The sequence below is a fragment of the Urocitellus parryii genome, chromosome X (assembly GCF_045843805.1).
Source record: "Urocitellus parryii isolate mUroPar1 chromosome X, mUroPar1.hap1, whole genome shotgun sequence".
Lineage (NCBI taxonomy): Eukaryota > Metazoa > Chordata > Mammalia > Rodentia > Sciuridae > Urocitellus > Urocitellus parryii.
This window is the reverse complement of record NC_135547.1, coordinates 126705821-126722878: the sequence shown is the minus strand read 5'-3', so window position 1 is coordinate 126722878 and position 17058 is coordinate 126705821. Positions and strand designations below refer to the sequence as shown.

At 47.5% G+C, this 17058-nt stretch overlaps 1 protein-coding gene across 3 annotated transcripts in view; it reads left to right on the top strand.

The window, feature by feature from the left end:
* Tbl1x (transducin beta like 1 X-linked) overlaps positions 1–17058 on the top strand; it is a 178234-nt gene that overhangs the window by 100706 nt on the left and 60470 nt on the right. The gene's annotated exons all lie outside the window — the stretch shown is intronic.

Genomic DNA, 17058 nt, shown 5'->3' with positions numbered 1-17058 from the left:
CATTTACTGAAGATGCCCACCCCCCCCCTTTAATGCTTTTTAAAAAATGATCTTTATTTGGGGCTGGGGTTGTGGCTCAGCGGTAAAGTGCTCACCTAGCATGTGGGGGGTCCTGGGTTCAATCCTCAGCACCATATAAAATAAGAGTATTAAAACAAATAGGGATTGTGTCCAACTACAACAAAATGATCTTTATCCTTTTTAATTATACACGACAGTAGAGTGTTTTGCCATATTTATATGAACATGGAGTACATCTTTAACTTTGATTTCGTTCTTGTGCACGATGTGGGGGTTTCACTGGCAATGTATTCCTATATGAACATAGGAGAGTGTCTAATTCATTCCACTGTCTTTTCCATTCCCATCCCCCCTCCCTTCGATTTATTCCCCTTTCTCTAATCCATTGCATGTCTATCCACCCCACTCCACCTGGTGTGTTAGCATCCACATATCAAGGAGAACATTTAGCCTTTGCTTTATGGGATTGGCTTATTTCACTTAGCATGATCGTCTCCCAGTTCCATCCATTTACCTTCAAATGCCATAATTTCATTCTTTAAGGCTCAGTAATATTCCATTGTGATATATACCCTGTTTTCTTTATCCATTCATCTGTTGAAGGGCACCTAGGTTGGTTCCATATCTTACCTGTTGTGAATTGAGCTGCTATAAACATTGATGTAACTGTGTCACTACAGTGTGCTGATTTTTAAGTCCTTTAGGTATAAACTGAGGAGCGGGATAGCTGGGTCAAATGGTGGATCCATATCCTAGTTTTCCAGAGTGATTGCACCAATTTGCAGTCCCACCAGAATGTATGAGTGTACCTTTGCCCCATATCCTCAGCAACATTTATCGTTGCTTATATTCTTGATAATTGCCATTCTGAGTAGAGATGGAATCTCAGTATAGTTTTTTTTTTTTTTTTTTTTTAATATTTATTTTTTTTTTTAGTTCTCGGCGGACACAACATCTTTGTTGGTATGTGGTGCTGAGGATCGAACCCGGGCCGCACGCATGCCAGGCGAGCGCGCTACCGCTGAGCCACATCTCCAGCCCCAACAGTATAGTTTTTATATTTCTAAAACTACTAGAGAGGTTGAACATTTTTACCATATATTTGTGGATTATCTGTATTTCTTTGAAGATTCCTTTGATTTACGATGGGTCTACATCTGAATAAGCTCAATGTAAGCTCAAAATTTTGTAAAGTCAGAACTTCATTGAATCAGCCTGGCTCAATGGCTCATACCTATAACCCCAGAACCTCGGGAGGCTGAGGCAGGAGGATCATGGGTTGGGTTCAAAGCCAGCCTTAGTAACTTAGCAAGGCCCTAAGCAACTAAGGAGACTCTCTCTGAATAAAATACAAAAAAGGCTGGGGATGTGACTTGGGGATTAAGCACCCCTGGCTGCCAAAAAAAAAAAAAAAAAAAATCATTGAATCTACTTTAACTTTCCCAAGCATCATAGCCGGATGGCTAAGTTTGCTTGGGCTGCTATAACAAAACAAATTGGTAGCTTATAAACAACAGAAACTCATTTGTGGTTCCGAGGGTTGGAACTCTCCGATCAAGGCACAAACAGGTTCAGCGTCTAGCAAAGACCTGTGTTCTCATAGACGGTGCCTTCTCACTGTGTCCTCAAGGGAGAGAGGACTAAGGGAGAGCTCTCTGGGAACCCTTTCATAAAGGCACTGATCCCCATTGTAGGGGCCCCACCTCCCGGGGGTCTAGCCACCTCCCGGGGGTCTAGCCCATAGACCTCATATCCTAATACCATCACCTTAGAAGTTAGGTTTCAACATAGAAATTTGGGAGGGGATGCATGGCATGAACATGATAGCTTGGAAGAGGTACTGCAGAGAATGGTATTTTACCTTTATAACAGAAAAGTGCTCATTCTCAGTCATGTCATTGAGCCCTTTTGACCCCGGTTGGATCAAAGGAAATATGTGTTGTCAACAAACCTAAAATCAAACCAGGCCAATGCTGCCAGCCTGCTGCCGTGTGTCTAGACCTGTGGAAAGCCATGCTGTGTGATAGGGTGTCATTTTAATAATATACCTGAGTTCAAGTCACTGAGCCAACGCTGGCAGAGTCTTTTCTGGAGCAGCAGAGGTACAATGATAAATGAAATGCGTTTTCTTTTTCTTTCTTTTTTTAAATAGCCTGATTGGGTAAGAACCAGCCTGAACACAGACAAGCCCCGGAGCATGAAGGATGCCCAAGGACGGCATCAGCTTTACAGCTTACCCTTTGAGGAAGAGTGGATTTATGCAGAGGAAAAGGCCAAGGGACATCTTGGAACAGGGGAAAAACAGGCGCAGGCATGCATTGCTGATTGCACATGCTCTGGTTGAGTGGTCTCAGGTGATAGCTTGGGTAGCCATGAGGTCCCAGTGAGTCTGGGATGAGCTGATCAGAGCTCACAGCAGAGATGGGGGGTGGGGCACCCAGGCCGCTGCCACCACCACTGTTCTTCAGGAGCTGGTCTCTGTCCTTGTGTGGAACCATCTAGAACAGGTGGGTCATATAAGGAGGGAGTCTCTGGCCACGCCTGGTGTCTCTGACAGTCTTCAGGAAGGGGCGGTGGGAGGGCTGGGTTCTCCTGGTGGAAGCTTGCCCCCTGGGCTTGGATTTTTATTGCAAAGGAATGCTGGTAGGTGTTGAGCTCTGGACATGTTCCCCAAGGGCAGGATGCGCACAGCTGACCTCCAATACTCGTATAACCAGATTCTTCTTCTGGAGATACGCAACGATTTGGGAAAAACACACAATGAACCGTCTAGTTTCTAAAGAGTGATGAGTAAGGAAAAGTTATGTTCTGAATGCATGAGATAAATGTGGATAATATTCTATTTTTTTTACTTACTATAGTATGTTATAAACAGATCTATGAAAAGCTAAAGGGCTGGGGTGTAGCTCAGTGGTAGAGCTCTTGCCTTGCATGCAAGAAGCTCATGATTCCATCCCCAGCACTTCCAAGGGGGGAAAAAAGCTGTTTATCAAAATCTTCCATGGTGTTGTCCACAGTTGAAAGAAATGTAAACCAACATAAAGATGCAGAATTAAACTGAAACTGCATAAAATGAACTGTTAACACTGTAATAATTCTGTAGCACTTCCTGTTGCTATTTCTGGGGTCAAGAATTAATATATGGTAAGTGCCTGCATTGTTCCAGGTTTAATTGTACCATCCATGGTCCCTAGAAATGGGACTTGGGACTGATGTGTGGGCCCCCTTTCCCTGTAGCATGCTCTGGGCTCTCTGCCATCCCTCACCACTCGGGAGGATGAGCCAGGAGGCCAGCAGCAGGCCATCCCAGTGAGCAAGACCCTTGGAACTGCAGTCCAGGCTGTCCCTGGGTGTGTGTGGGGTAGAACACGGAGTCTCTGGGAGGTCCCGGGCATCCTTACCACCCGAGGGACTGGGTTTCCCTTTTCCTTTCATGTACGTGCTGTCTTATTGACTGACATGGCTGTAAGTGCAGTGATGCTCCAGCTGTACGTGGTTATCAAGTGCAGGGCTGGGGACAGTGGCTCAGTCTTACTGTTCAAGCTCAAGGTTTCTGAGAGTCTGGCTCAGAAGGCCTTTTCATGGAGGTTATGAATTAGCATGTGTGAAGCGAATTTGATGGTTATGATTGGTGCTGGATGCAGGGCTCCCATGCCCTGGGAGACTTTGAAGTTGGAAAAAAAGTGTGCTCTGTGTGTGTGTGTGTGTGTGTGTGTGTGTGTGTGTGTGTGTGTGCGCGCGCGCCCGTGCTTGTGGTGCAGCTGGAGCGCCTCACCTTTGTAGCCTCAGGGAAGCTGAGGGAAGGAGCTGAGGGAAGGAGCTGGGTCCCAGTACCCCCCCCCAGGCCACACCCCCCACTGACCTCACTTTCCACTGGCTCCACCTCTTAAAGATCCCACCACCCCCCAGTATCACCACACAGGCTGTTGCCAAGCCTTGTAACACATGGCCTTTAGGAGACATTTAAAATTCAGACCATAACATGTTATTTAATAAATGATGATGGAATGGCTTTTCTCCCTTTTGGAAATGTCAGGAATGTTTTAATGATTTTTAGTACCTTATATTTTCTAATAGTTGGTCCTGTTTGACTTGGACCTGGAGCTGGAGAATCCAGATCTAAAAACAAGCTCAGGACTCAGTTGTTGATTATTACTGAAATGTTTCTCAATCCACACGGAGCTGCCGTTCTTGAGCCAGTTGAGAATGAGCAGCCCCAGGGTTTGAATCCTTGAACAGTCCACGGGAGAAGTCCGGGAGTAGAGGGAATGTTGGTTGGCTTTTCTGGCGTCGTGAGAGGTGGGCATAGAGGCAGGTGGATTTGAGGGAGGTAATTTCAGATTTATTGTTATTACTATGAATTTGCAGTGCTGGGGAAGGAACCCAGGCCCTTGCATATGCTGGGCAAGTGCTCTGCCGCTAAGCTCCACCTCCAGCCCCTCGGAATTAATGAAAGCGTCTAGAAGGCTAATTGCTGGGGATGAAGGAGCTCATCCTACTGATAGTCTCTGATCTGTTTGTGGTTTGGTGTGATGGTCCCTGGGGCCAAGCACAAACCATAGTGTTTGTGTCTCTTATTGATCTGAAATCCATTCACCACCTGTTTTTAGAATAATTATCTAGTGATATCCATGCATTTGCACTGTTTTTATATCTACCCGTGTCGTGAACAAATGTGCTCCCCTTCTGTGTGTGTTCATTTCTGGACAACGTTGTGGAATCACGAAAGAGTTAATCCATAATTTCGGTCTGTGCGTCCTCTGTGTCCACTCTCCCTCCACACAGGACCAGAGCTCACCAGAGTGCCCTTGGCCTGCCTGTGGATTCTCTGCAACAGCGATGCTGAAGCCTAGTGTGTGGGTGGAGTTTGGGATTCCTTGGGCTGCTGGAACGAAGCAGGACCAGCTGGGCAGCTTAGAAATGTATTGTCTCCTGGTTCTGTGGGCCACAGGTTCAGAACCCAGGTGGCAGCAGGGTCTGCTCCCTTCAAAGCCCCTCAGTGGGGGACCCTTCCTTGCATCTTCTAGCTTCTGGTGGCTCTGGCAGCCCTTGGCCTTGACCTTGTAGACGCCTCCCCTCCATCTCTGCTGGTTACCCGGCCTTCTCCCTGCTGGGTGTCTTTCTAGAGCTCTTATTTTCTCTCGACCCAGGGCCTCACCATGGAGCCACATCCCCAGCCCTGTGTGGACTGATAGCTTAAGAGGGTGGTATCATGTTAAATGAGGACCCACCCTCGTCTAACTTGATCCCACCTTAGTTTAACTGTTGACATCTACGTGGATTCTGTGGCAGAATTAGGACCTGTTTGGAGGTCTGCAGATTAGGGGGACCCAGTTAAACCCATAACACCGGCCGTGTCCCACCAACCCACCCCCCTTGCAGATTCTGAGCTGTGGTCTGTGGTAGCTACGTGAGCATGCATTTAAGAGACTTGTTTGTAAAGGGGCCAAAGAAATCCAAGCAGCACATTCCTTGACTTTGATAAAATTAACGTGTAAATAAAACAAAGCGGCAAGTGCAGTGTGTGCAGTGTTCCCTGCCACACAGCGGCCGGCCTGTCGGGGTAGGGAGGCCCCACACAGATCTGGTTGGAAAGGGCCCATCTGGAGTAAATGAAGCCCAGTGGGTGTGTGTGGCCTTCCCCTCAGGAGATTTCCTGTGTGCTCTGGTTCACGGGGAGAGTTTGCTGGTCTGCAGTTTTCACAGTTGCCTGCCCAGGTGAATTTTGGTCCAGGAGCCTGCTCTGGGTCATCCAGGAGCCTGCTCTGGGTCACACCTCTCGGGATCTGGCTGTTCCGCGTGGCTGGACGGCAGGAATTCCACAGATGCAGGCCGAGTGCCCTCTTGCCTCTCCCCTGGTGTTCTCTGATTCAGCCATGAAGCACCAGCTCTGCCGGACCCACGGCCACCAAAGGGTCACCTGAGTCTGGCCACGTGGAGCTTAGCCCTCACCCTGTTCTAGTGCCAGGATCACAGGAGAGAAGCCACTTTGCCCTCGTGGTTTTGAAGCTGGGATCCAAAGCCCTTTGCATGGGGCCTCCTACAGCTTTCTCCTCAAGAAGTAACCCTGCAGAGGAGGCTTGGGGGCCAAGTTGGACCTTGTTCAGGACTCCTGGCTCTTTCCAGGGAACCATGTTAAACAAACAAATGTCCAGTGGGAAATGTTCTGTGTTTGGAAGTCCCGGAGCGGGGCAGGTGAGACCTTGGAGTTTCCTCTCTTGGCAGCAGTGGCCTCGCATGTAAACAGGAGGTAACCTGGCTGTCCTGTTGCTGAGCTCAGCCCTTGGAGACACTCGGGGCCCTGGAGGATCAGCTTCCAGAAGCAATGCTGAGAAGATGTGTTCATCATCATGAGAGCCCTCAAACAGCTCGAGCTTCTTAATATGAGCCCCAAGTCATGAGCACGTGTGTCCGACCTTCCCGCTTTTTCTGGAGATGATGTGGGACTCGTAAGCAAGCTGGCCACACAGAGCCGGGAATGGTGCTTTGGAAGAAGTCTTAGCCCTGTCCCCGAGATAACATAAGTACTTGAAAGTCACAAAGGGACACTTTCTTTCAAGGGAATCTCCTCTGTGACGGTGATGCAAGGTGATGAAAGTTTCTTATGTCTTTGTGTCAAGAATTTGGTAAAATGGATCACATGCGCTTAGGGTTGACCTCAGAGTACATCGAGAACTGGAAGCGGGAACTTTTCTTCTGCTCCCATTTAAAATGGATGTGGAAATGTTTCACGAGGGGAGCAAGTTATTCCCTGGGGATTTGGGGGATGGGATTCAACCGTGTGATCTTTCCAAATCTGGGTGTTAAAGGACTAACCTATGAGACTTGGGAGGTGACCAAAAATGTACTCGTACGTGGTGGTACCTGTTGGCCACGTGTTCTGTGGGTTCTTTTGCATCGTGTGCTTTAAGGGAACAAATAGAATTACGTAATGATGATGGTGTGTGGAGTGGGATGGACTGGGTTGCGCTGTCTCTGCCCCGTTTCCTCCTTTCTGCTAATGCACTTCCAGCTTCCGCCCCTGTTATCTTCACTGTGTAGCAGGTGACCCCAAAGCCCAGCTGGTGGTTGATGGTCTCTCATGAGTCCTGTCACCTGAGGCACCCTCAGCTGGCTGGTTCTGACGGAGTTGTAGGCAAGGTGTCGGCGTGGGGTGAAACCTTGGGAAACCTGCTTGGGCTGCAGGCTCAGTTACATGCCCTTCCACGTGGGGCTGCAGCCCTGCTTTCTCTAACTCGGTCACAGAAGTCATGCACAATAATTCCTACTGTATTTCAGACCAGCAGTGTGGTAAATGTGGGCGGACTGTACCAGAATTTAAGTGTCAGGAGGCAAGGCTCATTGGGTGCCACTGAAAAAATCGCCTACAACTCACAAATTGGCATCCTGATTAAGGAATAACTCTGTGAATGTGTAATCATAAGAAATGGTGGAAAAATTAGTCATCCCTTCTTATCCACATTGGATCCTTATCAAAACCCCCAGTAGGTGCCTGAAACCATGGATAGTACCAAATACTATATGTGCTATTGTTCCCTGTGCCTACCTAACCCATGATAAAGTTTTGTATTTTTTGCTGAAAGAAAACACTAGACGGCTTCTCTTTGTTAGATCCGAGTTGCCAGCCTCACTACTCTTGCACTTTGGGGCCGTTAATATATAAAATAAGGGCTACTTAAACACAGGCATTAGAGTTAACGGCAACCCTTGATCTGACAATTGAGATGCTGCCAAGTGACTAATGAGTGGGTAGTGTATACACTGTGGATACTCTGGACAAAGGATGTTCAAATGCAGGGCAGTATGGAGTCAGACTGCATAAATTTCATGACACCACTGAGAACAGCATGCAATGTAAAACTTGTTTATTTCTGGAAATTTCCTTTGATAATTTTTGAACCACAGTTGACCTCGGGTACTGGTAATTTAGGAGGAGGACTACTGCCGCCCTTGCTTCTTTAACCAAATCTTTGCCCTCACCTGTGGAGCTGAGAGAGCCTACATATAAATGCTTTCCCGTTTATCTTCCAGTTAATTTCAAAATTGGTATCGCATTTCCACATGCCTGTCCTGTCCCAGGACGTTGAGGAAATACTGCCCTTTCATTTCCAAACTAATGAAACAATTGAGTGACCTTTGGAGTGAATGGGCAGAGCTGACTAACGATGAGACTCCTCTCCAAGTGCTCAGTTTACAGAATTTTGTCTTAGTCATGGTGTCAGAGGTGGCTGCGTTTCCTTGGTGCTTTGCAGTACAAGATCCATTCCTTCAGCAGTTACTCGTTGACACCTCTTGGAGGCCGGAGGAAATCTGTGTAAGCAGAACAGGGTCCTGAGGGCGATTTTTAAACAATAAGAATTCTCACCTTCCCTCCTTTTCCAGTCTGAGGTGGGTCACCAAAATTTCTCAAGGGAAAAAACAACCAGTAATAATAATGCCGAAGCGGAGATGGAACATGGAGGCAGGTGGCTGCCTGTCGGTGACAGCTGGGAGATGATAGCCCAGTGTTGGTGTGCATCTGCTAATGAGCCTTAACATGGTGGGTTTTTTTTGGTGGTGGTGCCTTGGTGACAGCCAGGGGTTGGTTCTGGGTGGTCCCACGGGTCATCCATGTGCAGGAAAAGCAGGCACCCCCGTGTCTGCACTGACTCTCGCCACACAGTGCCACCCACGCCTGATCAGATCCCGCCCGGTGCCTCGAGCATGCTGGGCAAGCCCTCTGCCACCCCCCGTTGGACGGTATATTTCAGTTTGGTGACCTGTCTTGGGAAAAGCATTCAAAGTGGTTTTTGTTGAGGGGAATCGGTTTTTTTCCTACTCCCAGTTCATCCATTATGTAATATTTACTTGTGCAGCAAGTCAACAGCCAGGGCTTTAATTTGGTCCCAGGGAACCAGCTTGGGCAGAAGGACTGGGCTTTTGAGAGGGAAGGGTACCGGCCGTCCATGCTGTGGGCAGCTGCCTCCAAAGAGGTGAGGCTCGGCCAGCTCAGCGAGAAGGTGAAGTGCAGGCCTCCTTCAGAGAGTTCCTTTCTCCTCCAAGTATTTTTAGAAGCAGCAAATATCAACCATCAATATTTGATGTTGTGTTTATAGACGTTAGCATGGTGAGCGGTCAGGAAGGGGGCCAGGGGAGCTGGCCTGTGGGGAGGCCTTTCAAAGCTCCTGGAAGAGAAGCGGTAGGTAAACAGCCGCCATTTACTCCAGGAAGACCCCACCCCCCAGAGGAAGCGAGAGTAACTGTTCTCTGCTTGCCAGATTGTCCTCTTTTCTGTTTATTATATATATATATTAAAAGCCAGGTGTTGCAAGCATTTTGAAAGGTAAATAAATATGAGCATGAAACAAGACACCGAAAGGCACCCACAGAAGTTCCCTGTGTTTTCTTCCAAATGTTTACACATGGTGCCTCTGGCCACCTGTCTGCTCAGCTGGGCAGCGTGCACCTTCTACATGACCTTAGAGGGAGAGAGTTTGCCTGCGTCTCTTCCTCCCAAGAGCATGTTCTATAATTCATCTAACACCTGTGTTTGGAGATGGAGATGGCTTCCAGTTTTTGCTTTAGTGTAGGTGGCTGGAAATAGAACTACAGGGCTCCTGAGACCAATGACCAGTGGCTTTCCTGAAAGGTCATAGCAGCTGTCCAGCAGGGAGGAGGGACACGTGGGTGGAGAGTGCTCACGTGACCCAGGAGCCGGGAATGCTTGGCATCCTTGGCTTTGCGTCCAGTCCTCGTCCGCCCCCAGTCTTATATTGGGCAGCCAATAGCATTTCCTTTCCCTGGGGTGGACAGGAGCCACTTGTAAAAGGTATATCGCAGGTTCTTTTGCACGTTATACTTCTTGGGTTTCCCTCATCCTGGTTGTTTTCCGGGATTGTAATGTCACAGATTCAGCCAAATGCAACACTCTTGTCTCTTCTGTGGCTGGGGATAGAACCCAGGGCCTCATGGACTGCTAGGCAAGAGCTCTGCCCCTGAGCTACACCCCAGCCCTGAATGCGTCCCCTCTAATGTTTGCTGGCATGTTTAGTCTGCACTTGAGCCAGACTGCATCCTCATGTTAAAAGCTAAAGCCAGAAGGAACCCGTTGGGAAATGGATGGACTTGGATGTCCACACGCACTGCTGTTGGTACCGCAGCCCTGTCCCTGCAAGGTCGGGTGTCCTGGGGTGAGCACGGCTGGCTCGGGGACTGAGGTGTGTGGATGCTGGCAGGTGTCTGTTCCCAAGTATGCGTACCCAGTGACGGTGTTTCCACGCGGTGACGACGGTGGGAAACGCACAGATTCTTCAACAGAAGATGGTGTTCATCAATAAAAGATGATTTTATAAACGCCATTGTACATTGGCAAGGTTGCCGATGGGTTCCTTCATGTCATTAGCCAGGGTCTAGTGTGTCCTGGGAGTGTGTGTGTGTGTGTGTGCGTGTGCTTGTGTGTGTGTGACGTGTGCTTTACCTTGCAGATGGATTCCTCAGGTGTCTGGAAAGTGGCGTGTCTGTGCCGTCTTTGCAGCTCGGAGCTGTCCTGTATTCTCTCCTTGGTTTTCTGTATTTCTTGGACGTCATTATTCACGCTTCTCTGCCTAGCCCGTCAGCAGGGTCTCTCTTACTATCTTGTGACATCACAGCATCAGAAAGTTGCCAAATACCGACTCCTGTTTCTCCCTTGATTGGGTCTGTTGTAAGCAAAAGTATTTAAAGAAAGCTTCTCAAACTTTGAAATGAAACAGATGATAGAAGAGGTGAGGGATGACTCAGAGATGATTGTTGGAGTGCTGAAAAGCAAATGCTCCAATAATTTGGGGGTAGAGAGTCCGTGTTTCGCAACATAACAGATTTAGATCCTTGATGATGTTTGTGTGGTTTTGTTCCAAAGTGCACTGAATTCGCAAGCCGGGCTTCGAGTGAATCATTTCCTGCCAAACTGAAGAGATTGCGCTCATCCACGAGGAGTGGCTCAATCCCACTTTCTCTCAATAGTCTGCCCCACAAACCAGGGCTGTGCTTGGCAGGACACTGCCCAGGAGGCACAGACACTGCCCATGGAGAGGCCGCGGCTCCATCCCCCGGGTTCCTTTCAGAAGGTGGCTCCGGGTGGCTGGCACCTGGAGACCAGTTGCATAGGTCCTGGGTGTAGCCGCGCACAGGGCCAGTTTCAGCCTGGGAGAAGCGGACCTCCTCGTCTCTCCGTGAACACTAACATAGAAACCAAAAGCTCTCTTCCCATTGCTGCAAAATTCCCATCGTGCAAAATGAGCGGAACCGAGTGTCTCCTTGCTGATGCCCACCCTGTGGATGGTGTTGAATTAATGCTCAACAGAACTTCACGGGGCAGTGATGCTCCTCCAGCTAACCCAGGGGCTGTCGAGTGACTGCTGTGTCCTCATGGATCCCATGGATGTGTTCATCTCTAGGCTTATCAATTTCCCAGTGCCTGTGAGGGCCAGGACTGAGCTCCATGTTAAAATGACTGCTGGAGGTAAGGGACAGGGTATCGGATCTAAAAGGGGGTTTAAGGTGACAACAAGAACCACACAGCAACAAGGGATGTCTTCGGGGCCACCCATATTTCATAGCGTCACACTGGGTTCCGAGCTGGGACTTTGAATGTGGACTCATGGCAGCAGTGATGGCTAGTTAGTGTGCTTGTCTCTGTCCTCGCCTCTGTCCTCCTGTGGCCCCTGTGAGGAAGGTGCAGCTTGTACTAACAAGCATTGCCATTGTCACTTCTCCTGGGTAGGTGAGCGCATCTCAACCAGGCAGGGTCGCTGCCCCGTGAGGATTTATAGCTCTCCACGATGCCCGCTCACCAGGGTCTCCAGGTGCAAGGCTGGGCTCTCGGCTCACTGCCTGCTGATTGCTGGTCATTAGGAGATCCACAGCTCTTTGGGTCAAACCCAAACTTATAAGTCACTCTATTAAAAATAACTTCAAGCAGAGAAAATTCTAGAGCTTTGTCTTAGCTACAACAGTGCATTATTAATCTGTTTCATGATGGTCAAGGGGGAAAAAGAGCTTATGGGCATAGAATTAACAACTGGCAGGTACAGAATCGAGAGTCATGAAAATTTAAAAAAAAAAAAGAAAAGAAAAAAACTGCATATATCTCTTCATCTTGCCAACTGCATTCCACAAACTCCAGAGCCTTCACCACCACAGAAGCCATTTGGTTTCTTCCACCAGCAGGAATAGAACATGAGCCAGAAATGCAATATATCAAGGTCAGAAGAAACGGGCAAAAATTATATTGTAGTATATACTTACCATATTAAATTGACGTTGTAAACCCTATCTTGATATGTAATAATGCTGTGATTTGTTATTTAACTCGGCAGAGCCAAAATAGGATCAGTTCCACAAATGAACCCTGTAGAAATTATTCATGTGATATTTATTTTGATTTTTTTTTTTTTTGATGTGATGTCTGTAAAGTACAACATAATATATTTGGTACAGTTTGGGACAGTCCAAGCTCTAGCGTCTGCATGAAACCACAAAAAAAAATGGACTTACAATACAGAAAAAAATATTTTCCAAGCAGAAAGTGTTATTTTTAGAAACAATAGTGTTAAAATCAGAACAGTTCTAGTTTTAACTAAAAGTCCCCTGTGGGGCTGGGTTGTGGCTCTGGCAGAGTGCTTGCCTGGCATGTGAGTCCCTTGGTTGGATTCTCAGCACCACGTATAAATACATAATGAAAAGTCCATCGACAACTGAAATTTGGGGGCTGGCTTTATGGCTCAGCGGTAGAGCGCTTGCCTGGCACGTGCAAGGCCCTGGGTTCCATCCCCAGCACCACATCTCTCTTCCCTGCAGACCACAATTGAAGAATCTTGGTTTCTGCAGGCTTCTCTGTGTCCCTAGGAGCTATTGAGTGCTCTAAGTGAGCCTAATGTCACTGAGGAATAGGCTACTTTCAAATGAACCTAAATTTAAAAACTTAGCACTGAGGGTGGAACCCAGGGCCCTGTGCATGCTAGGCAGGCCTTGTACCAGTCAGCCCCTTGATACTTCCTACAGTTCCTGAATAGCTTTTGTAGGTACACGGGGAACCACAGGCGTGTGGATCTACATTGTCAAGTGTTCATCTTATGAACTATTCTATAATACCAGTCACACATCTCCAGTGAGCCTTTATCATCCAAATTGAGATCACTAAAGTTGTAAAGTATACCTTGTCAGTTTGGGAGATTGGGGAAAAGAAATGTAAAAGATCTCAAGTCTTCATATGGGATACAAGTTGGAAATGGTAACTACTTTAGATACATGGGACTTGGGTAAAACATATCGTTCAAGTTAAGTTTCCTACATTTTTAATAAATATGGCTCCCTAGCAAATTCAAGTTTGATATTTGTTGATATTTGTGGTGATATTTGTTCATCTACACAGTGGACTTGCTAAGCACCAGGAAGAGTTCGGTTTCTGACCATAGATGTAATGCTTTCTTTCCTTTTCCCATTGATGGATCTGAGTTATAGGATGTTAGCTAGTGGCTTTTAACCTTCCTTAGAAGGTAAATGGAAAGTCAAAGATGAATAATTCGACAGGTAACTAATGGCCTAAAGTGTAACTTTTGTAGCTTGGAGGTGGGGAGAGGGGACCTCTGGTTTCCTCATAATGGGGTCCCCAGCGCTGTCTTTACCTGGGTCCAACACGGCTGTTGCAGCTCCTGCCTTCACATCCACTGTCCACTCCTTCAAGAATAGGGAGGAGCTTCATTGCTTTTAAGGGAACTGTTGCAAAGGTGCATTTCTGACCTCTACTTACAGCTTATTGGCTAGAACTGGGTCACATGGATACCTTCTTGTGGGAAGGGTGTGTGTGGTCACGTCATGTACTCATGTAAAATTCAGATGTCCTATTCCTAAAGGGAAAAATGGGTGATGATAGGCTGGCAGACCCTGCCCTCTCTAGGGGGACCCTGGGCATTTCTTTTGGCATTTGTGTTGTTTATGTTGCTAGCTTTTTGCATAGGAAAGGCCCTCATCTTCTAGCCCTGTGTTTCCTGACATAATATTGGCACCTATTAAGAACTTGAATGGGACTCGTCTCTGTGAGGACGTTTTAACTCGCTGAGCTGTTAAAATCTGGTAGGAGTGGCATGGTGAGGGAGGTGGGATGGCCAGTCCCATGTCTTCAGTTTGAGCAGTTAGCGCTTGGCCTGGTTGGCGGGTCATCCTGAGTTTCGGTAGGTACTATCTCATGTGGTAAGATGTGAGGAAGGTCGTGGTCCAGCCTTGGGCTGCAGACGGGGCTCAGTTCTAGGGCACTGGCCCAGCAGGTGTGAGGCCCTGGGTTCAGTCCCCAGTGCTGGGGAGGGGTGTGAGGTTCCAGTTGACATTGATGCCTTCTAAATCCTGAGCCCCCTTGTGCGTATCCGGTCATTGGGGTCTTTATTTCCTCACCTTCGCCTCCAACTCTCCATGGCATCCTCTATGACTTGACGGGGACCAGGGCTCTGCAGGCCCACGTTCAACCCTGAGTAGGTTGCAAAGTCGGGCTCCTGAAGGTCTGAGATGCAGGTAGTCCCCAGATGAAGAGGACGCTCCCCTGTGTGTTTTTGCCGTAGGAGTCCTGTGCTGACAGCAGTGTTATCTCACCTGTTAATTGCATAGCTCAGAGGTAGAACTGCCGCCATTCAGCCTATTAAAATGTGGCAGGGTGTCTTTGTTTCTCCGTGGAAATCCGTCTGTGAGGACCCTTTGTGCAGACACAAATGTTATCTTTAGTGGGACAGAAGCGTCCGGAGATGAAAACATGAAGACTCTACATAGCCAGCCCGTGAGGTCACACTTCCCACATGACCATAAAGAACCGAGATCGTCAATAACACTCCTAGAAGGTTGGAAAAATAGAAACTCTGCTCCTACCAGGACCCTGCGGGCATCTGGACAACAAACATAGGAGCAAGAAAAAGGTTCCACACGAACAGAATGTGAAACTGACTTCGAGAACAGAAGTCCCCTTGGTCATCGTGGAGTGCAATGTGTTTTCTCAATGATAGATGTCAACAGCACCTACCCACCCACCCCCAGATGGCACCAAAACACAGTAAAATAGGTCAGGCCTCCTACAGCGTCACATTCCTGATACCCAGGGAGACACTAGAAGGATCTGGAGGAGATACATTTTAAACTCCTCCTTGAAGGTGGAGGAGGTAGGGCAGGGAGCTAGATCAGAAGATCAGTCTCATACCGAAATGAATTATTTAGGGTCATACTTAAATGAATTACTATCAGCTAGTTAATATAGTCAATGGAGTGCCGTGTGATTTCCAAAATTTCATTTTTTGTTCCTAGTTGAAGAAGCTGGTTGTAGTGAACATATTCTTGATTTAGCTACATGCATGTTGTAAATGCAGAATTCAGATGCTTGCATTTGGTAAAGGGGTTGAGAGGATGGGGGTGTCGGGTGTATTGTAGTGATTTTAATGCATTCCTTGGGCACTTTCAAGTGATCGCTCTTTAACCTTGGGCTTTATCAGGACTCTGTAAGAGATGCAGATAAACACTTTGAAGTACAGTGTTTAGAATCTCTGAAACTAGGAGCCAAAATATGCTTTTTTTCTGTGACCCCATGTATCTTGTCAGTTACAGAAAGTCGAACAATGTGTTGTACTTCACTGTGTTTCTGTGTTTCCGTTCCTAGATAAGGAAATCTAAATTAGATCCAAATATCTTGTTGTTTTTCTTAGATTTCTAGGCGCGCCTCCCCACCCCCCACCACCACCAAGACACACAGCTACAAGTACCGTCCTGAGCATTCTGTAACAGCACAATGGGTTGTTGTTTTTTTGTTTTGAATGACTGATTAACCTTGATTTACCAAGAACATCCATCCTTATTTCCCAATAAAATGGATGAGTATGAATTTAATTGACAAAAGTATTCCATTCTGCTACTGCATAGCTGAATTCTCCAAGGACGAAGCTAGCCCGAGAATTTCTCAGTTTGATAAACATTCGGGTCTTTCGGAAACCTTCAAGATTCCAAGGCTATTTCTAGGACGTGCCTCTCTACTGGGAACCATGTCAAACGTCGTCGCCTGTGAATTTGAAAATAACCGAGTGCATTTTTTTTTTTTATTTCTGCTAAGGGTATGGATCTGGCTTGTGAAGAGAAAGCAGATACTCGTCCACCCTGGATGAGTTCGTTTGAAAACAAACTGGGCAATGATTCTGTTTTTACTGGGCACAATTTTTTAATATTTTTCTGTAAAACAGAAGGCTCTCTGGAAGAATGACATTGTGCACCAATGCTGCATTGCAGGTTCTTAAAAATGTGGTAAAATATGCATAACGCAGAATTTGCCGCTTTCAGACGGTTCAGTGGTGTGAAGTACATTCTTGGTCTATCTCGAGGAGTCCTTCATTGCCTACATTGGAACTCTGAACCCAGTACACAGTAGCCGTCTATTTCTCCCTGTGCACAGTGCCTGTCCACACTTCGGTGGAATCGTACAACATTTTCCCTGAGGACCCATCATCCTGTGTTCCTGTGGGATTATTTTTTGAGGTCTTCATGAGGAATGGTAGCAGAGGGATCCAACGTGACATGTGCTGTCTCATGGAGTTAGCAAATTGTGGCCTGCAGGTCAAATTCGGATTCCACTGGGCATCACTGCAACCTCACTGGAGCGGAGCTGTGCCCATTGATAGGTTGTCTGTGGCGACTGTGACCAACGGCATCACCACCGAGTGGTAGTATCCAAGGTAGCAGGACCCACGGTGCATCTGCGATGGCCCTCGAAGAATTGGCCAACTTCTTCATCTGCCAAATGACCTACCCATCTGCTTTGGCTTCTCCAAGACTGGACCACAGCCGACTGTCCACCTGACTCACCACACAGGGGCAAACACGAGTTCTGTCCCTTCTCACAGGTGACCATCAATCCTGTGAGTAAGGTCGCGGCCCCCCTGTGGGGGCAGGGGGTCCCTCCATCCCAGTGTAAGACCCCACCCAAGTCTGAGGGCTTGCTCATGTCTGCTACGTTGCATTTTCTGTTCATGACTTCAAAACTCGGCTGCCTATCATGAC